The sequence below is a fragment of the Scyliorhinus torazame genome, chromosome 10 (assembly GCF_047496885.1).
Source record: "Scyliorhinus torazame isolate Kashiwa2021f chromosome 10, sScyTor2.1, whole genome shotgun sequence".
Lineage (NCBI taxonomy): Eukaryota > Metazoa > Chordata > Chondrichthyes > Carcharhiniformes > Scyliorhinidae > Scyliorhinus > Scyliorhinus torazame.
Genome location: NC_092716.1, coordinates 23,234,480 through 23,256,700, shown reverse-complemented (window position 1 = coordinate 23,256,700; position 22,221 = coordinate 23,234,480). Strand labels below are relative to the sequence as shown.

Sequence of the window (22,221 nt, the reverse complement as noted above, 5' to 3'; positions counted from 1 at the left end):
TGGGCTGAGGAAAGGAGGTGGGGAGAGGTGGGGAGGGGAGAGGTGGGGTTGGCACCACGAGGGGGAGAAACTGCAGCAAAGCTTTCTCAAACTTGTCTCTCCTCCTCTGAAACAAGGCACGGGGACTACAGGAAATCGCAGAGGCTGCATGTAACTCCCAGTGGGGTTTGTACTGCTTGACAAGCCACGTACACTCGTTTGATTGTACGGTGCCTGGAGGTTTTACCTGGCGTCTTCCAACACTTGCTAAGGTGAGGAGTTGAGCACGAGTTACGGTGTGAGCGCCCCTGGCATTTGAAATGTAATGTGAAAGGAGAGCAACAACAGTACATTGTGGCGCCGGCTCGGATGGTCTGCGTTTGGGGGAAGGGCTGTGTGGCAAATTGTCTGATCCCTTCAAATGCTGGTAAAAGTTACCAGGTCAGGCAGCGTCCGTGGGGAGAGAAAATAGAGTTAACGTTTCCAGTTCCTGTGACTGCTTCAGAGTCCCTTTAAAGTTTGCTTTGCTTCGGATTGCTAGGTAACAGGAGTTGTTCCTCTTTCTGTCTTCGAACCAATCCTGTCTTCCCAAGGATGCCGTTGGCAAAACTAATTCTGCCTCCCTTAAGCAAAGTCGAAAATGTTAACAGCAATGAATCTCCTTGTCAAAGCCCCATTAACCAACCCAAAGGTGTGTTGAACAAAACTGGCTGAACCACATAATGAGACAATAGAACAGGTGGCCAAATGTTTAGTTGCGAGGAGGAAAGTTTAAAGTTGTGGCTTAAAGGGGGCAAAGAGGTTCAATGAGCAAATTCCAGAACTTAGGGCCTAAGATGCTGACGGCACAGCTGCCTACTAAAGGTAGAAATCTCGAAGGATTGTAGTGCTGGAGGAGGTTACAGAGGTAGTGAAGGGCATAAGATGGAGGAATGAGTGTCCGCCATCTGTCCCATCGAGCCTGCTCCACCATTCAATAAGCTCGTAGCTGGTCTGATCGTGGCTTTGACTTTTTTGTTCTGCTTCTCTTCCGTAAGCCTTCACTCCCCTTGTCGACCCAAAATCTGTCTAACTCAGGCTTGAGGTGGCACGGTGGTTGGCACTGCTGCCTCACAGCGGCAGGCATCTGGGTTCAATTCCTGTCATGGGTAACGGTCTGTGTGGAGTTTTCACGTTCTCCCCGTGTCTGCGTAGGTTTCCTCCGGGTGCCCAGGTTTCCTCCCACAGTCCAAAGACGTGCAGGTCAGGTGGGTTGGCCGCACTAAATTACCCCTTAGTGTCCTAAGATGTGCAGGTCAGGTGGATTGGCCGCGCTAAATTACCCCTTAGTGTCCTAAGATGTGCAGGTCAGGTGGATTGGCTGCGCTAAATTACCCCTTAGTGTCCTAAGATGTGCAGGTCAGGTGGATTGGACATGATAATTTACACCTTAGTGTCCAGGTATGTCCAGGTTCGGTGGGGTGGAGGGAATAGGGCGGGGTAGTGGCCTAGGTGACGTACATTTTCAGAGGGTCGGTGCAGACTCGATGGGCCAAATGGCCTCCGTCTGCACTGTAGGGATTTTATGAATGTGTTAAATCCTTGGAGGGATTTCCGAGCACAGCGAGAGTTTTAAAATTGAGGCATTGCTGACTGAGGTCTCAAGGTAGATTAGTGCGAATAGGGCTGAGGGTGAACTGGACTTGGCCTGAATTAGGATATATGTTTATAGAGGGTGCAAGATGGGAAGCTGGCAAGGAAAACATAATCATAACTTGCATTTCTATAGTGCCTTTCACTTGTCACCTTGAGGTACTTCACAGGTGGTGGACTGGATACTAAACGGGGAATAGGAGAGAAGTTGGGGGAGGTGATGGAAGAATTATTCAGGAGTTAAGTCTTGAGAAGACATTTGAAATTCAGGGGTAAAGAGACATTGTTGGGTGGCACAGCAGCACAGTGGTTAGCACTGTTGCTTCACAGCGCCAGGGACCCGGGTTCGAGTCCCGGCTTGAGTCAGTATCTGGGCGGAGTCTGCACGTTCTCCCCGTGTCTGCGTGGGTTTCCTCCGGGTGCTCCGGTTTCCTCCCACAAGTCCCGAAAGATGTGCTGATAGGTGAATTGGACATTCTGAATTCTCCCTCTGTGTACCCGAACAGGCGCCGTAGTGCGGCGACAAGGGGATTTTCACAGTAACTTCATTGCAGTGTTAATGTAAGCCTACTTGTGACAATAATAAAGATTATTATTATTTTGGAAAGGAATTTCAGTGTACTGGGCATATTGCAAGAAGGATATGTAATTAATGGTGGGGAACCAGGGGAGGGAGGGGGAAGAATCCAAAGTATTAATATGAACAGCACTGAAGGTTATTTTATAAATTGATTTATATTTGTTATTTTTGATTGTTCAACTGAAGTGCACTTGGGTATAAATCATAATTAACAATGAAAACATGCTGGGTTAGCACATTGTCCTTCAGTCTCTTTACCCTAGATTCAAATGGAGCTAAAGCTGCTGAGATGAACATTTCTTGTAAATGTTTGAAGTGAACTGACTTTATGATAGTCCCAGCTTGTTGCCATGGCACCCCATCAAAGCAAACAATAATTGCGCACCTAACTGGCAGCCACTTGTTTAGAGCCATGTTAGAAATATGCTTTTTAAAAAAAATTTCTCGCTGAGAATGCTGTCTCTTGCTGATATACATTTCAAATGGTGCTCAGTGACCATTCTGCTTTTCTGACAGTGGATGACGAGTGTCAGCAAGCTGTTCCACTGCGGTGGGCATCACAACAGAGCACCATCTTGTTCTTGCCCACTGATCACAGCAAGTGCACTTTCTCGCAGGAATCACTAGATAGATACAGGAACAGGAATATAATTGGTTTCCCCCTCACTAATCTCAGATTATGAAGCCAAGTGTATTGCCCTAATTCGTATTGATGTTTATATTACAGGGTAATTCCACCAAGGGTAGATAAAAATATAATTGTTACAAACCCACGCTTTGTCCATCTTTGGCGTCTGTCCCTCCACATTCCTCTTCATGAGATTTTAATTGTAGTTTGTGGCATTCCGAGATGGGGGCCCCAAAAATGTTATTTTTCCCCCTAAGATCATGTGAAATACATCAAAAGCTAAATACAGCGGACCTTTGAAATATGAAATAAAAGTAGAAAATGTTGGGGAAATTCATCAGGTCAGGCAGCGTCTGAGGAGAGAGAAACATAGTTAACGTTTTGAGTCTGCATGACTCTTCACAAAACGTGAACTTTGTCTCGCTCTCCACAGACACTGTCAAACCTGCTGAGTTTTTCCTGCACTTTTCTGTTCTTATTATGTGATATGCATTGCCAGGATGCAAAGGAATGTGCTGTTAAATGCATGAAGCTACTACTTCAGCTCAAATTCAGTTGTTCAGCTCATCGCTCCCTAGACTGACAGGAAATGTGAGTTTCGGCTTCCGGGTGCGGCAATGACCAGCTGAGTCGCACGTTTCGGCACCTCCCGCTGGAACGGACTTTTGGGCTCTTAATAGGAGCCCCAACGGCAATTTAAACAGCCAAAAACACTGTGCGGTAAACCAGAAGGGAATCCCCCCGGACACGCATGGAAAAGGGAGAGGATAGCGGCCGGATTACGGAGGATCCTCTGGAGCAGCGGCAAGGAAGGGACGCTCAAAGCAAGATGGCGTCGGAAGGTGGCCGTTTGTTATGGGGCCCGGAGCAACAAGAGTTCCTGCGGCGCTGTGTAGAAGAGCTGAAGAAGGAGTTGAAGAAGGAGCTGTTGGCCCCGATATTACAGGCGATTGAAGGTCTAAAGGAGGAGCAGAGGACCCAGGAGCTGGAGCTTCGGGTCGTGAAGGCAAAGACTGCTGAAAACGAAGATGAAATACAGGGCCTGGTGGTGAAGGCAGAGACGCACAAGGCACAGCACAAAAGGTGTGTGGACAGGTTGGAAGCACTGGAGAATAATTCGAGGAGGAAGAATTTAAGAGTCCTGGGTCTTCCCGAAGGCGTAGAAGGGGCTGACGTTGGGACATATGTGAGCACAATGCTTCACTCGCTATTGGGATCGGAGGCCCCGACGGGCCCTTTGGAGGTGGAGGGAGCCTATCGAGTTCTGGCGCGAAGACCAAAGGCTGGAGAAATACCTCGAGCTATAGTGGTGAGGTTTCTCCCCTACAATGACAGAGAGACGGTCCTCAGATGGGTGAAGAAAACTCGGAGCTGTAGGTGGGAGAACGCGGTGATCCGCGTATACCAGGATTGGAGTGCGGAGGTGGCGAGAAGGAGGGCAAGTTTCAAACGGGCTAAGGCGGTGCTTCACAAAAAGAAGGTTCAATTTGGAATGTTGCAACCGGCGAGACTGTGGGTCACACACCAAGGGAAGCACCACTACTTTGAGACGGCAGAAGAGGCGTGGACATTCATTGTGGACGAGAAGCTGGAATAGTCTGGCGAGAGAAAGAGCTTCTGGGACAAAGTGGTGGGGTGATTATGTGGGGCGAGGAAGGAGAAGGGGGGGGGGATGATTTTTCAATTTGTTAATTCTGTGACCCTGTAACTTTTCCCTCTTCCCCATGTTGTGGGGGGGAGGGGGGAGAGTATGAGGAACTGTGGGCGCCGGTGGGACGGAAAGGGGAAGGAGAAGGGAAATGCGCCATTAGGGGCGGGGCCGAGTGGGAAACGCGGGCTTTGTTCCCGCGCTATGGTAATTGTGGAGGGAACGGGGACGCAGGAAGGAGGGGGCCGAGGACAAGGGGGGCAGCCGAGGTCAGCCAGAGTTCGCTGACTTCTGGGAGCAACATGGGGGGTGCAACTACGCTAGAGGGGGATCTAGCGGAGGGGGGGTTAACTGGGTTGCTGCTGCTAAGGAGAAGGGGGAGCTGTTATGGGATGGGGTGGTCGAGGCGGGGGGGGCACCGTCGGTGGGATATACAAGTACGTGGGAACCGGGTGAGGAGCTGGGTTAAAAAAGGGGATGGCTAGTCGACAAGGGGGGGGGGGGTAAAGAGCCCCCCAACCCAGCTGATCACGTGGAACGTGAGAGGGCTGAACGGGCCGATTAAAAGGGCACGGGTACTCGCACACCTAAAGAAATTAAAGGCAGATGTGGTTATGTTGCAGGAGACGCACCTGAAACTGATAGACCAGGTCAGACTACGTAAAGGATGGGTGGGGCAGGTGTTTCATTCGGGTTTAGATGCGAAGAATAGGGGGGTGGCTATCTTAGTGGGGAAACGGGTACTGTTTGAGACAAAGACCATAGTGGCGGATAGTTGGGCTAGATATGTGATGGTGAGTGGCAGATTGCAAGGGGAGGCGGTGGTTCTGGTGAACGTATAAGCCCCGAACTGGGATGATGCAAACTTTATGAGGCGTATGCTGGGACGTATCCCGGACCTGGAGGCGGGAAAGTTGGTAATGGGGGGAGACTTCAATACGGTGCTTGATCCAGGGCTGGACCGGTCGAGGTCCAGGACCGGGAGGAGGCCGGCAGCGGCCAGGGTGCTCAAGGACTTCATGGAGCAGATGGGAGGAGTAGACCCCTGGAGATTTATTAGGCCTAGGAGTAAGGAGTTCTCATTTTTCTCCCATGTTCGCAAAGTATACTCACGGATAGACTTTTTTGTCTTGGGAAGGGCACTGATTCCGAAGGTGACAGGGACGGAGTATACGGCCATAGCCATTTTGGACCACGCTCCACATTGGGTAGACCTGGAGGTAGGAGAGGAAACAGAACAGCACCCACTCTGGAGAATGGATATGGGCTTATTGGCAGATGAGGGGGTATGTTTAAGGGTGAGGGGGTGTATCGAAAGGTACTTGGAGCTTAATGACAATGGAGAGGTTCAGGTGGGAGTGGTCTGGGAGGCGTTGAAGGCGGTGGTCAGAGGGGAACTGATATCCATAAGGACACATAAAGGGGAGCAAGAGGGTAAAGAAAGGGAGCGATTGTTGAAAGAACTTCTGAGGGTGGACAGGCAATATGCAGAGGCACCGGAGGAGGGACTGTACAGGGAAAGACAAAGGTTACATGTGGAATTTGACCTGCTAACCACGGGTAAGGCAGAGGCACAGTGGAGGAGGGCACAGGGTGTACAGTATGAGTATGGAGAGAAGGCGATTCGGCTACTGGCCCACCAATTGAGGAAGAGGGGAGCAGCGAGGGAGATAGGTGGGGTGAGAGATGAGGAGGGAGAGATGGAACGGGGAGCGGAGAGAGTGAACGGGATGTTCAAGGCATTCTATGAGAAGTTATATAAGGCTCAGCCCCCAGAAGGGAAGGAGGGAATGATGTGTTTCCTGGATCAGCTGGAATTCCCGAAGGTGGAGGAGCAGGAGAGGGCGGGACTGGGAGCACAGATTGAGATGGAGGAGGTGGTAAAAGGGATTGGGAGCATGCAGGCGGGGAAGGTCCCGCGACCGGACGGATTCCCGGTGGAATTTTATAGGAAATATATGGACCTACTGGACCCGCTTTTGACGAGAACCTTTAATGAGGCCAGGGAAAGGGGGAAGTTGCCCCCGACTATGTCGGAGGCGACGATATCGCTCCTTTTGAAGAAGGAAAAAGACCCGCTGCAGTGTGGGTCCTACAGGCCCATTTCCCTTTTAAACGTAGATGCTAAGCTCCTGGCCAAGGTGATGGCGATGAGGATAGAGGACTGTGTCCCGGGGGTGGTCCACGAGGATCAAACTGGGTTCGTTAAGGGGAGACAGCTGAACACGAACATACGGAGGCTGCTAGGGGTGATGATGATGCCCCCACCAGGGGGAGGCGGAGATAGTGGTGGCGATGGACGCCGAGAAAGCATTCGACAGAGTGGAGTGGGACTATCTGTGGGAAGTGCTGAGGAGATTTGGTTTTGGAGAAGGGTTTATTGGATGGGTACAGCTGCTGTATAGGGCCCCGGTGGCGAGTGTGGTCATGAATAGGCAGAGGTCTGATACTTCCGTCTTTATAGAGGGACGAGGCAGGGTTGTCCCCTGTCTCCGTTGCTGTTTGCATTGGCGATTGAGCCCCTGGCCATAGCACTGAGGGGCTCCAGGAAGTGGAGGGGAGTACTCAGGGGAGGAGAAGAACACCGGGTATCATTGTATGCAGATGATTTATTGCTGTATGTTGCGGACCCAGTGGAGGGGATGCCTGAGATAATGCAGACTCTCAGGGAGTTTGGGGAATTCTCGGGGTACAAATTGAATATGGGGAAGAGTGAGTTGTTTGTGGTGCATCCGGGGGAGCAGAGCAGGGGAATAGATGATTTACCGCTGAGGAAGGTAACAAGAGATTTCCGATACTTAAGGATTCAGATAGCCAGGAGTTGGGGAACCTTACATAGGCTTAATTTAACACGATTGGTGGAACAGATGGAGGAGGATTTTAAGAGATGGGACATGGTGCCCCTGTCACTGGCGGGTAGGGTGCAGGCGGTCAAAATGGTAGTCCTCCCGAGATTCCTTTTTGTGTTTCAGTGCCTCCCGGCGATGGTCACGAAGGCTTTTTTCAAGAATATCGAGAAAAGTGTCATGAGTTTTGTGTGGGCTGGGAAGACCCCGAGAGTGAGTGAGGAGCGTAGCAGGGATAGGGGGGGACTGGCACTACCGAGCCTAATATCTCAATGGTGTGTAAGTGGATGGGAGAAGGGGAGGGAGCGGCGTGGAAGAGATTGGAGATGGCGTCCTGCAAAGGAACCAGCCTACAAGCACTGGCGACGGCGCCGTTGCCGTTCTCCCCGAAGAAATACACCACAAGTCCAGTGGTGGTGGCAACACTGAAAATTTGGGGGCAGTGAAGACGGCATAGGGGAAGGACGGGAGCCTCGGTGCGGTCCCCGATAAGAAATAATCATAGGTTTGTCCCGGGGAGAATAGATGGGGGATTTGGAGCATGGCAGAGAGCTGGGATTGTGCAACTGAGAGATCTGTTCTTAGACGGGACGTTTGCGAGTCTGGGAGCGCTGACGGAAAAATATGGGTTGCCCCAAGGGAATGCATTTCGGTACATGCAACTGAGGGCTTTTGCGAGGCAACAGGTGAGGGAATTCCCACAGCTCCCGACGCAGGAGATTCAAGATAGAGTGATCTCAGGGACATGGGTGGGGTTGGTAGGGTGTCGGATATATACAGGGAAATGAGGGACGAGGGGGAGATCATGGTGGATGAGCTGAAGGGAAAATGGGAAGAAGAGCTGGGGGAAGAGATTGAGGAGGGGCTGTGGGCTGATGCCCTACGTACGGTAAACTCGTCGTCCTCGTGCGCCAGGCTAAGCCTGATACAATTCAAGATTTTGTACAGGGCGCATATGACCGGAGCAAGGCTCAGTAAATATTTCAGGGTAGAGGATAGGTGTGGGAGATGCTCGAGAAGTCCAGCAAACCACACCCACATGATTTGCTCATGCCCGGCACTGCAGGGGTTCTGGGTGGGGGTGGCCAATGTGCTCTCGAAGGTGGTGGGGGTCCGGGTCGAGCCAGGCTGGGGGTTGGCTATTTTTGGGGTTGTAGAAGAGCCGGGAGTACAGGAGGCAAGAGAGGCTGATGTTTTGGCCTTTGCGTCCCTAGTAGCCCGGCGAAGGATATTGCTTATGTGGAAGGAAGCCAAACCCCCGGGCGTGGAGACCTGGATAAACGACATGGCAGGGTTTATAAAACTAGAACGGATAAAGTTCGCACTAAGGGACTCGGCTCTAGGGTTGACCAGGCGGTGGCAACCGTTCATTGACTACCTCGCAGAACGATAAAGGAAATGGGAAGGTAACAGCAGCAACCGGGGGGGGGGGGGGCTCGGGTGGGTCCTCAGGGGTGGTTTTTGTATAGATATTTGCACTTGGTTATGTATATTGGATTGTTTGATTTTATTATCTGGAGAGTTATTTTTTTGTTTGTTTGTTATGGCAGTTGCCATTTAGTTTATATATTATTTATTTACTTGTTAAAACGGTCACTGTTATTTATATTGTTTTATTGTTGTATAGAGGGAAAACCTTTGTATTGTTTTGTTTGGCCGAAAAATTTGAATAAAATATATTTTTTTTAAAAAAGGAAATATGAGTTTCGAGCTTAGGAATATTCAAAACAGTTTTATACCCGATATTGGTTTCAGAGTCAAATTCCATCCATTGCTCAGGTTTTGTCACACCAGACACTAAAAAATGCCATCAGGTTGGCTGTCCTGGAAACATCACATCTGCAACAGGTACTCTTTTAAGCTTAGGGTTAAGGCACATTATTGGGACATTATAAAGTCGTATTTGTAATATTCTAAATAGACATGGAAGTTTTAATCACATGCAATTTCCTACAGGCTTGGCTGATGCCAGGAGGCTGGGTAGGGCAGAGCCTTCACCTGACTTCTGAGTCATTGTTTCAGTGTACCTGAAATTTCAAATATATTATATATAGGAACATGTTCCATTACCATTACTCACTCCAAAAAGCACAAGAAAAGGTTCCAACCAAGAATATACGAAGAGGCTGCAAAATGCCTCACCCTACTGAAAAGAGACCTTTCATTTATATAGAGCTTTACACCACCACCTGCTGCCTGGAAGTGCTTTACGGCCATTGAAGTGTTTTTTTCTTTTGGGAACTGTGTGTGGAGTTCGTATTTTCTCCCGGTGTCTGAGTAGGTTTCCTTCGGGTGCTCTGGTTTCCTCCCACAGTCCAAAGATGTATGGGTTAGGTGGATTGGCCATGCTAAATTGCTCCTTAGTGTTCAGAGATGTGCAGGTTAGGTGGGGGTTCCGTGGACAGGGCAGAGGAGGCCTAGGTAAGGTTCTTTTTCAGAGGGTCGGTGCAGTCACGATGGGCCAAAGCACCTCCTTGTGTACCGTTTGCATTTATTTTTTTTGACATAAATTTAGTGCGCCCAATTCTTTTTTTTTCCAATTGAGGGGCAATTTAGAGTGGCCAATCCACCTACCCTGCACATCTTTGTGTTTTGGGGGTGAGACCCACACAGACACAGGGAGAATGTTTATGTTCTAAGTGTAGCCAAGTCACTGTTGTAATGCAGGAAAAACAGCAGCCAATTTGCGCACATTATGATCCCACAAACAGCAGTGTGATCATGACCAGATAATCTGCTTCTGTGATGCGAAGGATAAACAATGGCCAGGAATACAGACAGGGCCTCAGTCTAATGTTTCATCCGAAAGGTTGTAGACCAGTCCCTCAGCTTCGATGTTTGTGTTCAAGGCCAGAAATGGGATTTGAACCTGGACCCTTGTGACTTAGCAATGTGGGTGTTACCAACCGAATTACACCTGGCCACAGTTATTTTATTATTGAATGCGTTTATAATATGAAGCTCAATTCACCATGGCAATACAGTTACAATTAGCCAGTAAACAGAACAAATGGAAAATATCAAGCCCTTGATCTACTAGTCTAGAGCCACACGCCCTGGCTCCAATGTACTATCTTACCACTGCACTCCCTGCTTAACAATCTACAGACTATATGGTTGGCTTCACATTTGCTATTAATTTCTAATTTGTAAAGGCTCCTCCCCTGCATTGATCATTCCTCTTGAGTGCTTTCCAAGACCGTACCTGTTTTTAAAAGTAAATGAATGCAACCAATCATCCCCTGTTTCTAGTGACACGACGTAAGCAGAAAGGGCCAGATACTGCACGGGATACAAGCACACAAACACTGTTACATGAGGAGGAAGAAAGAAAACCCGATCCAAGGCTTTTTGCTTATCATCCTTTCTTAGTTCATTTCAATACATCATTAGTTACCTACTTCGAAATGGCATGATAAGGGAACAAATTGTACACCTGTATGTTTTAAGTGGACGCAACATCTCTCACAGAACTCAGCTGATGATGGCACAAAATGATAGATTACCAAATTATTGAGCTACTTAACCAGCCACTGCACAATCGTTTCAAAGATAAGTAATGAGTCAAAAGGCCCAAGCAGCATTAACTTCTGAAGTGAAGGTTGCTCGAGCAAATAATTAACTACAAGCAACATTTAATCGTCGAATTAATGATAAACTCTAGTTTTTCTCTCACTGGTAAGTCAGTTTGACACTCAAGCCTGTAACAGGGCTGGCTTTAGGGAGAGGTTTAACTCCGCAAATAGAAATCCGCTTTTCATTTTTGAATAGATTAGTTTGTCTCTCATTGCATTGCCTACAAGAAGTCAAGAACGAGTGCAGTTTTGGGGTGAACTGGGATTCAAGGCCGGGGGTTAAATGAACCCAGGAATACAACGATACTTTCGAGTCACACCTTCGTCCTTATTTTAAAATGTATTTCAGGAGGGCGGGTCCCATGATGTGAATGCGGGAGTGGTTGCGTTTTCGCAAGCACCGGCTCTGCTCATCTTTTAGTCCTTTGGTTTATCCTGGTGCACATTTCATATTTGAGCTCTTTAAAAAAAATAAATTTAGTGTACCCAATTCATTTTTTCCAATTAAGGGGCAATTTAGCGTGGCCAATCCACCTACTCTGCACATCTTTGTGTTGTGGGGGTGAAACCCACGCAGACACTGGGAGAATGTGCAAACTCCACACGGACAGTGAGCCAGAGCCGGGATCGAACCTGGGACCCTGGCGCCGTGAGGCAGCAGTGCTAACCACTGCGCCACTGTGCTTACATTTGCCCTCTTTTAGGCTTGCGCTATGTCCCTGGATGTTCCTGATTGGTGTTTTGCAGAGAAGAGCCAAGATAAATTGTAAAAACCCTCATTTGTTCACGGCAGTGGAGAGGGCTGGGCTGGGTTGCAGCTTGCAGTGGCGTAGCTGCTACTGAACGGCCTCCCGCTTTGGACGCATCTGCATGATGGGCGCATTGAAAATGTCGTCTCGGCTGAAGATCTCGGCTCTGCAGTGCAGGTCATTAGAGCTCGCTTTGAAGTATTGCGGAGTGCCTTTGAACGAGCGGTGGAGATGCATGAAAATTAAAAATTAAAATTGCTTATTGTCACGAGTAGGCTTCAATGAAGTTACTGTGAAAAGCCCCTAGTCGCCACATTCCGGCGCCTGTTCGGGGAGGCTGGTACGGGAATTGAACCGTGCTGCCGGCCTGCCTTGGTCTGCTTTAAAAGCCAGCGATTTAGCCCATTGAGCTAAACCAGAGAGTTCTTCCAGTCAAGAGCACATTCCCTAGTTCGGGCCCGCCATCGAGATCCTATTGCATGGTGTGTCGTTTATCCTGACCAATTTGGGAGCTGGGCAAGGAGTGTCTGTGGGCTCGGTCCCCGGTGAGAAGTGGGAGGCAAGTTCCTGATTGAGTTTGAAAATTGGCTGCCATGTTATGGTCATCCTGATTTGGAGGCTGGGTGCATCAGATTCAATGGAGCACAACAAATCCAATCGTCAAGGACAGGGGTTGGTTGGGCTCCCCGATCACTGGTTCTATATCGTCCTTTCCTCGTTGGGAGGGATTGGAGGTAGCCAAGCGGATCGACCCTCACCCCCGGGCCGGGGCCTAGACTGTGGACCACCTGGGCATTGGAGTGATGGCATGTGGTGCTTCGATTTTGGAATCCTTGAGCGATCCTGAAGTGCTCGGTGATCCTGCCTTATCTTCCTGTGCAATATGGATGGTGTCTTGCAATTCTTCTATAATCCTGGGCGTTACTCCCTTGTGATTATGTTGTTGATTATTTATTGTCGTCCTTTCTCCTGAAAGGGAGTGCGAGCTGTAAACTTGAGGGCGGGTGCTGTTGATGATCCTGCTCCAGCAAAACCATATTGAGCCGATTCCGTGAAGTGTGATCTGTGCACAATTTTACTGCTTTCTCGCTATTATGTCTTATAATCCTTGCGGTTATGTTTTTTTTATCACCCCCTAACTTGTTCAAAAGGGAGATGAGTGGAGCCAGAGTGTGGTGAAGGGTGGATGGTTGGGGTTGGTAGGATTTGTTCTGTCCTCATTGAGATGGAGGATATAATAATATAATAATCTTTATTGTCACAAGTAGGCTTACATTAACACTGCAATGAAGGCCTGGGGATGAGCCAATTTTTGTACTTGGTGGACATCCTGTAGTCCCCCTGGGGGTTTGGATGCCTTTTTGGTTAATTGAGTGACTAGTTCTCTTCTCATCTTCATTGGTGGCTGGTCAGTGTGCGCAGGGAAATATGGAGCCGAGGTTGGGTTTTGATCCCTTGCTCCCCGGTTGGGTAGTTCTGGTAGTTCTACCTTTACCTTACATTTTCCTTTTCTTCCTTTCTGAAGGTTTGATCATAATCGAAACATGTTGCTGCCACTCTGTGTAATAGTATGGAATGATGTTGGTTCTGTACTAGGCCTTAGTTTGGGTTTAAGTGTGAGGTGTACATACAATTCCCCTTAGGACTGGATTTTTTTGAGTATTACCTTTCCTTTTGTAAAGGTGGGAAGAAGAATCCATGCTTTGGGCGGCACGGTGGCGCAGTGGGTTAGCCCTGCTGCCTCACGGCGCCGAGGTCCCAGGTTCGATCCCGGCCCTGGGTCACTGTCCGTGTGGAGTTTGCACATTCTCCCCGTGTTTGCGTGGGTTTCGCCCCCACAACCCAAAGATGTGCAGGGTAGGTGAATTGGCCACGCTAAATTGCCTCTTAATTGGAAATAAATGAATTGGGTACTCTAAATTTTTTTTTTAAAGAATCCGTGATTGGCTCCTACATGGGCGCTGATGGGTCTGATATCCGAGGAGAAGAGGCTGTGGTGGGTCATTGGTGCTAGAGCTAAGGGAGATGTATGTTGGTGCGCACCCAAACATGGCGTGGAAAATGTATCCTGATTTCTCGTAATAATTGCGAGGTGACGCAGCGTGGGAGGGTGTGTACCGTTTTATCATTTATTTTCATGGCCTCATCCTGTTTTTTACTTCAGTCTCTGGTGGGGCTGTTTAGGTATCTAGTTATGTCTAATGATTGTATCGAGCCAGTTGTGTTGTTCTCCTTGTCTCTCTCTCTACCCATATATACTGAGCCGTGCAGGGTGGAATTTCAGGTTGAGCAATTTACAATTTTTTTTTTAAATGATAGGAAGTGCGCAGAGAAGTAAGTTTAAAAAACAAAGAAACTGCAAGGCCCCTCCAATGTTGAAAACAATTAAGGTAAAACAAGGTAAGTTGAGAACTTGAGAGGGGCAGCACGGTGGTGCAGTGGTTGGCACTGCTGCCTCATGGTGCCCAGGTCCGATCCCGGCTCTGGGTCACTGTCCGTGTGGAGTTTGCACATTCTCCCCGTGTTTGCGTGGGTTTCGCCCCCACAACCCAAAGATATACAGGCCACGTGGATTGGCCACGCTAAATTGCCCCCTAATTGGAGAAAATAAATTGGGTACTCTAAATTAAATTTTTTTTCAAAAGTTAAGAACTTGAGTAGGTGACATCAAGCTGAAGGAGATCTTTTCGTCCAGTGGGTAGCATTCCTACCTCTGGGCTGGAAGCGCTGGCTTCGAGTCCCATGTCAGGACTTGATGGGCTGGTTCGTAATGTGGCCAAGCAGGTCATGGATGGCACAGTAACACAGTGGTTAGCCCTGTTGCTTCACCGCGTCAGAGACCTGGGTTCCATTCCTGGCTTGGCTCACTGTCTGTGCGGAGTCTACACGTTCTCTCCATGTCTGTGTGTGTTTCCTCCGGTTTCCTCCCACAAGTCCCGAAAGACGTGCTCGTTAGGTGAATTGGAACCCCCCCCGTGTACCCGATCAGGCGCCAGAGTGTGTCGACTAGGGGCTTTTCACGGTAACTTCATTGCAGTGTTAATGCAAGCCTACTTGTGACACTAATAAAGATTATCAACCTTTTAAATCCTTCTAATATGCCTGATAATAGGTGGTAAGATTGTGAGGGTTTACTAGTCAGCTATACTGCACATTGGGAGAGTTTACTGGTCAGCTATACGGCACAATGTAACGGGAAATCACTGCAGTACTTTCCAAGCATAATCATGGGCCAATCCAATAGAAGTCCATCGCGCCAATTCCTTCTTCAGGGATGGTAGCTGTAGGAGGAGGATATTAGAGGCAGATTTTGAAAGCGTGTTGACTGGAGTAGTGGGCGGATGCTGAGACATGTAAACATTACGTTTTTGGGCGAGAATGAGTTTGAGTGGGTGATTGCACGGTGTCTGGATTTCAGTGCAGTGAAGACATGAAAAGGAAGAAGAGCACATAGTCTGAGCTTTTAGATGGTATCTTCAACTGTGGGGGCGTACGACTTCCCATTGAAGTCAGAGCAGACAACGAGCTAAAGAACGTCAGTAGCTGACAAAGGACCAAGACCAAAGAGATCTACCAAAGGCAAAAGGTGGTAGCAGTTGGTTGGACTTTCTTTGTTTTTTCTACATTTAGCGTTCCCAAATTCATTTTTCCTAATTAAGGGGCAATTTAGCGTTGACCGTTGTTGACCGTTGCCCACATTCCGTCGATTTCTGTCCGCGTAGTTTTTTTTCCTGCCGGGAAGACTGAAGTGATTCGCTCGGAAAGCGACAGCGAGTGAAGTGAGGTGTGAGCTGATTGTTCACAACATTGACTGTGAGAGCCGTGCACTCCCTCTGTGTCCAAAGTGTAAATATTTCCTTTTGAATTATTTGATATTGATAATTCTATTAATATATAAATAATAAAGCATTTTCTATAACTGGTTATGAAATATTCGGCACGTATTAAAATGTACTTAATCTCGTTCATGGTTAGCGAGCACGCCTCATTTCAATCTTGCGGCTCACTGAGATGAAAGAGTGCCACTCATGCAGCCCACTCACCAGCCTAGGTTGCCCATTACAGCTATAGTGCTTTCAAAGAAACTAATGAAAGTAGTTTTCATTGCTCCATTGAATGGCATGGAACATGGGACACACTGGTCTGTTGTAATGATGTGTACTGCTTTTTAGATGTTGAAATGAAATGACTACGTCGGAATCACTTCCATATATCCAGTGTTTCCCATTTAGCACTTATGGTGTTGACAAGATAATTAACGCACAATAGCTTCTTGAAGCAAGAATCCAGTTTTTAATCTGTCAAATGCGCCTTCCTTTTAAAAATAGAGGGGGTCTGGTTTGTGCATATAGACAGAGGAAGCTGATGGAGTCTCGGTGAAGAAATAGGATATTTACAGTCCGGGACAGCCTAGTGAAAAGTGAAGATGAAATCTCTTGGTTCAATTACAGAAAGCTAATTGGGAAATGGATTAAAAATGCGTAGCCAAACTAACGTACTGAGCATTAACGGAATTTAAAATACATTTATTCTTTAACATTCTCAATAGTCTCCTGTTTCCCCTGGTGTTGTTAATTCATTCACAGCTACTTAGCCATGTGGTCATCCTTTATCATTTGAATTTGGATAAGTGAGTGCTGCTCTGCTGTTAGGCCATGAAGTATGTCAGAAGCAAGTCTAATTAGAGCTTCACCAAGTAGCCAAATACAGACACCATCCATCAGCAGGACATGAGCCGGTGTCCATTAGGCTGGGAAAAGGCAGATTTTGCCCTTTCCCAGCCTAACTGTGACCAACCAGCTATCCCACTGCTGAGACCAACATCTTGGATCAACTTTAGAAAGAACTTACTTGGTGCTTTTGTATAAATCAGTACCAGACTAAGCAAAGAAAGTGTCATCAGGGCAAGGAGTTCAACTTCTTTCTGAGGCTAGTTAGTAGGCCGCATGGGTGGTCCTCCTTCATCTCTGTGGGCTGCACAATTGAAATCAGGCTTGTTCACGGTAACCATGACCCCATGAATGAGATCCGGGTTAGGGTGGCGGAGTGGTTAGCACTGCTACTTCACAGCGCCAGGGACCCGGGTTCGATTCCAGCCATGGGTGACTGTCTGACTGGAGTTTGCACGTTCTCACCGTATCTGCGTGGGTTTCCTCCGGGTGCTCCGGTTTCCTCCTGCAGTCCAAAGATGTGCAGATTAAGTGGGGTTACGGGAATGGGGTGGGGGAGTGGGCCTAGATCGGGTTCTCTGTGAGGGTCGGTGTAGACTCAATGGGCCAAATGGCCTCCTCTGCACTGTAGGGGTTCTATGGAAGAAATTTCTTCTCCATGGAAAAACACCTCAACAATCTCCAGAACCTTGACATTCATGATTCAAAATAGATTGTTCCCCACATTTGTAAACTCTCTCCACTGTTTAAACCTGCAACTTCATCATGACTTATGTCTGTTTAGATTTGTACGGTTGTAAAAACTACTGCTCAGATATATTTTCCTTATTAGGCCACACTGAGACTGACATCAGTACTGGAGTTGGCCAACTCACCATTGGAACAGATCCCCACCCCTAGTATTTTACTTGAAGGCATTGGATTGGAATCTTCCTTTTAGTCACCCATGTTTCTCTGTTTAAACATTTTGCACAGTTCTGCTTCAATCATGGATCATTCCATATTGTAATGCTATTTAAAGACATTGCCCACATTTTAAAAAATATTTTTATAGCAGTTAGCGTAAAGCACGTCATAAGCAACTTCACACCAGGAGTGGTGAGATTAGGGAAAACACAGAGGTGAATTTATTTATTTATTTTTATAAATTTAGAGTACCCAATCCATTTTTTCCAATTAAGGGGCAATTTAGCGCGGCCAATCCACCTACCCAGCACATCTTTGGGTTGTGGGGGTGAAACCCACGCAGACACGGGGAGAATGTGCAAACTCCACACGGACAGTGACCCAGAGCCGGGATCGAACCTGGGACTTCAGTGCCGTGAGGCAACAAGGCTAACCCACTGCGCCACCGTGCTGCCCACAGAGGTGAATTTATAATGAAACACACCATGCCTAGGCACAGGGCCCCGACCAATGTGGGGCCCCATGCTGGCTGGTGCACTTGCGAAAGGTGAACAGGTTTGCGACTCAACCTAGAGCAGGCCAGCAAAACCGAGGCGCCGAAAGCTACCACGAGGTGAGGTCAGTGACCGACCGAGTGGAGCGTGCGACTTGGTCCAGCGCTGAGGGCAGTCCAGCAACAGCGAGGCACAATGCCCCCAAACAAGCCTTAGCCACAAGGAGGTGACGAGGGAGGCAGGAGGCCAGCGAGGTGAGTGAGATTGTGAGAATGCGAGAGTGTGGGGGGAGGAGAGTGTGTGTGTGGGTTGGGGGGGGGGGGGGGGTAGCCAGAGTTGCAGACTTACAGGGAAGGGGAATGTGTGAGGGCCTTGTTGCATTTTGGAGCAGTGGAGAATTTGTGATAGGGTTGGGTCCACAGGGAAAGAAAGTTTTATGAAGAGCGAATGGGCAGGAGAACTGAGGAAAGTACAGTGAGTGTTGTCTGAAATCTATAAACACAGCTTTGCTATTAAAAGATGAATCAAATTTCTGTCGAGCTTGAATTGAAGCTGATAAAAACGGGTTGACTGTGCAAATGCCTGCTCTTTCAGTCACTTTGTTAAAATCAAGATCAGTTTCTTTAGCAACGTGAAGTGACACTATCAATCTGGCTGGCAAAAGCGCAGAAAATTGTAGGCGAGGCAAAAGGATGAAAGTAGACAAAAAGACAGTTTGTCATTTTACTTTTAAAAGTTCGAAGTATTCAACATTGCGCAAAATGTACATTCATCCTCATCCAAAAATATGGGTGAATTATCTGATGACTTAGACTTGCCAATTTAAAAAGCATGATCAATTTGTGTAGTTTTTTGTGGCGTGGGCCTCTGTGTCCTGAGGGGCAAGGGTGGATGGGGTCGCGTGGGGTGTGAGGTTGGGGGAGGGGGCAGGAATGAAGGTGAGCATGGGGCGCCAATAACTGTGAATCTGCCTCTAGATATCGATCTCAGCTGTGGCACAGCGGATATCATTCCCACCACTGAGTCAACTAGTTGTAGATTCAAGACTCCCTTCAGAAACTTGAGCCTACTTCATTGAAGGAGTGCCGCACTGCTGGCGATGCCATCTTTCTGATGAGACATTAATTTATTAGAGTTTTTCAAAGAAGTCTCAACCAGAGTGGATAGAGGGGAACCAGTAGATGTGTTCGATTTGGACTTCCAGAAGGCATTCGACAAGCTACCACCCAAAAGGTTAAGTCATAAGATAAGAGTCCATGGTGTTAGAGGTAGTATATTGACATGGATAGAGAATTGGCTAATGGGCAGGAAACAGCAAATAGGGATAAGGACGGCATGGTAGCACAGTGGTTAGCACAGTTGCTTCACAGCTCCAGGGTCCCAGGTTCGATTCCCGGCTTGGGTCACTGTCTGTGCGGAGTCTGCACGTTCTCCTCGTGCCTGCGTGGGTTTCCTCCGGGTGCTCCGGTTTCCTCCCACAGTCCAAAGATGTGCAGGTTAGGTGGGTGGATTGGCCATGCTAAAATTGCCCTCGGGTTAAGTGGGGTTACTGGGTTACAGGGATAGGGTGGAGGTGTGGGCTTGGGTATGGTGCTCTTTCTAAGGGCCGGTGCAGACTCGATGGGCCGAAAGGCCTCCTTCTGCACTGTAAATTCGATGATTCTAAGGGGTACCTTTTCAGGTTGGCGACCTGTAACCAGTGGGGTTCCACAGGGATCAGTGCTGGGACGGCAACTGTTTACAATATATATTAATGACTTGGAAAGAAGAGAATGTACTGTAGCCAGATTTCAGGTGGCACAAAAATAGGTGGACAGGAAAGTTGCACAAGGGATACAGAGAGTTTGCAAAGAGATATTGATAGGTTGAGTAAGTGGGGGAAAAGTTGGCAAATGGAGTAAAATGTGGGAAAATGTGAACTTGTTCATTTTGGAAGTGAGAACAAAAGAACAGTATTATTTAAATGGAGAGAAACTGCAGAAAGCTGTGACACAAAGGGCCTTGGGGGTACTTGTGCACGAAATACAGAAAGGTAGCACACAGGGGCAGCAGGTAATCAGGAAGGCTAATGGAATGATGGCCCTTATTTCAAGGGGGTTGGAGTGTATAAGTAGCAAAGTCTTGCTGCAACTGTGCAAGGTAATGGTGAGACCACACCTGGAGCACTGTGACCAGTTTTGGTCCCCATATTTGAGGAAATATATTATTTCATTGGAGGCGGTTCCAAGAAGGGTCACAAGGATGATCCCCGGTATGGAGGGATTGTCTTATGAGCAAAGGTCAAACCGGTTGGGACGCAACTCATCGGAATTTAGAAGAATGGGAGGTGATCTCATTGAAACATATAGGATTCTTCGGGGATCTGACAGGGCAAATGCAGAAAGGACTTTTCCCTTCCTTGGAGAGTCGAGGAACAGAACAGATGCCATAGTCTCAGAATAAAAGGGTGCGAGTTTAAGACTGAGATGAGGAGGAATTTCTTCTCTCAGAGTACCCAATTCATTTTTTCCAATTAGGGGCAATTTAGCATGTTCAATCCACCTACCCTGCACATCTTTGGGTTGTGGGGGCGAAACCCACGCAAACACGGGGAGAATGTGCAAACTCCACACGGACTGTGACCCAGAGCCAGGATCGAACCCAAGACCTCGGTGCCGTGAGGCAGCAGGGCTAACCCACTGGGCCACTGTGCTGCCTCCCAAGAATCTTTTATTAAGGAGGCTATATCAGATCACTTAGAAAATCATAATGCAATTAGGCAGAATTAATGGTTTTGTTAAAGGGAAATAATGTTTGACTAAATGTGGAGAAAGGGGAACCTGAAGATATGGGGCACGATGTAATTGCTGTGCTGCGCCTGATGACAAATCTCACCGTACACCGAAACATACATAGAAAATAGAAGCAGGAGGAGGCCATTCGGCCCATCGCACCTGCTCTGCCATTCATTATGATCATGGCTGATTATCCAAGTTCAATACCCTGATCCAGCCTCCAGCCCACCCATAACCCTTGATCCCTTTAGCCCCAAGAGCTATATCTAAATCCTTCTTGAAATTACACAACGTTTTAGCCACAACTACTTTCTGTGGTAGTGAATTCCACAGATTCGCCAATCTTTGGGTCAAGAAATATCTCCTCCCCTCAGTCCTAAAAGGTTTACCCCTCATCCTCAAACTATGACCCCTAGTTCTGGACGCCCCCACCATCGGGAACATTCTGTTAGAATTTTAAACCTTTCTATGAGATCCCCTCTCACTTTGCTAAACTCCAATGAATATAATCCTAACCGACTTAATCTCTCCTCACATGATAGTCCCGCCATCCCAGTAATCAGCCTGGGAAAATTGTGTTGCACTCCCTCCACAGCAAGTACATCGTTCCACAGATAAGGACACCAAAACAGCGCACAAGTGTGGCCTCACCAAAGTCCTTTACAATGGCAGTAAAATATCCAATGTCTTAGTCAATATTTATCCCTCAACCATCACTGAAACAGTGGCAATTATCACATTACTGGAGTTATCACATTGTGGACGTTTGCTGTTTGCAATCTGACTGCAATATTTCCCACATTACATCCGTGATTACACTTTTTTTTTTAAGTACGTAATTGGCTAAACGGTGCTCTGGAACATAGAATCATAGAATCCCTACAGTGCATAAGGAGGCCATCCGGCCCATTGAGTCTGCCCAGAACCTCTGAAAGAGCACCCCACCTAGGCCTACGGCCCAAACCCTATCCCGGTAACCCAGTAATCCCACCTAACTGTTTGGGCACTAAGGGTAATTTAGCATGGCCAACCTACCTAACCTGTACATGTTTAGACTGTGGGAGGAAAGCAGAGAACCCGGAGGAAACCCATGCAGACACGGGGAGAACGTGCAGACTCCGCACAGACAAAAACCCGAGGCTGGAATTGAACCCCAGTCCCTAGCACAGTGAGGCAGCAATGCTAACCATCGTGCCATCCCTGAGGTCATAAGAAGTGCCATATAAATAGAAGTGTACTTTAATGGCACAAGAAAGGGTTTTGAAGAGGGATTTTAAAAGGACAAATGAAGAGAATAGGAGTCTTCCAGCCACGATGGGACAAGAAGAAGAGAGATATGCAGAAGACTGGAGTCAGAGGAAAGGAATGTTTCAGAGAGTTTTGGTGGCAATTAGGGCTAGAGAGGATTGCTGATGTAGGGCATGAAAGGAGTTAAAGTTGAGTTAGAGATTTTTAACTGTAAAATGAAGTCAACATAGATCCGTGAGAAGAGTGTGATGGTTGAGTGGTACTTATTGCAGGTCGGGGAAATACAGCAGAGGTTTTTTATAAATTTAGAGAACCCAATTCATTTTTTTCCAATTTAAGGGGCAATTTAGCGTGGTCAATCCACCTACCCTGCACATCTTTGGGTTGTGGGGATGAAACCCACGCAAACACGGGGAGAATGTGCAAAGTCCACACGGACAGTGACCCAGGGCCGGGATCGAACCTGGGGCCTCGATGCCTTGAGGCCACTGG

General features: G+C 47.8%; 1 long non-coding RNA gene across 1 annotated transcript in view; it reads left to right on the top strand.

The window, feature by feature from the left end:
• Positions 1 to 22,221, top strand: part of LOC140430404 (uncharacterized) — a 40,032-nt gene that overhangs the window by 4,676 nt on the left and 13,135 nt on the right. The window contains exon 2 of the long non-coding RNA XR_011949414.1: positions 117 to 251. This is a non-coding gene — a long non-coding RNA (uncharacterized lncRNA). The remainder of the gene's footprint in view (positions 1 to 116; positions 252 to 22,221) is intronic.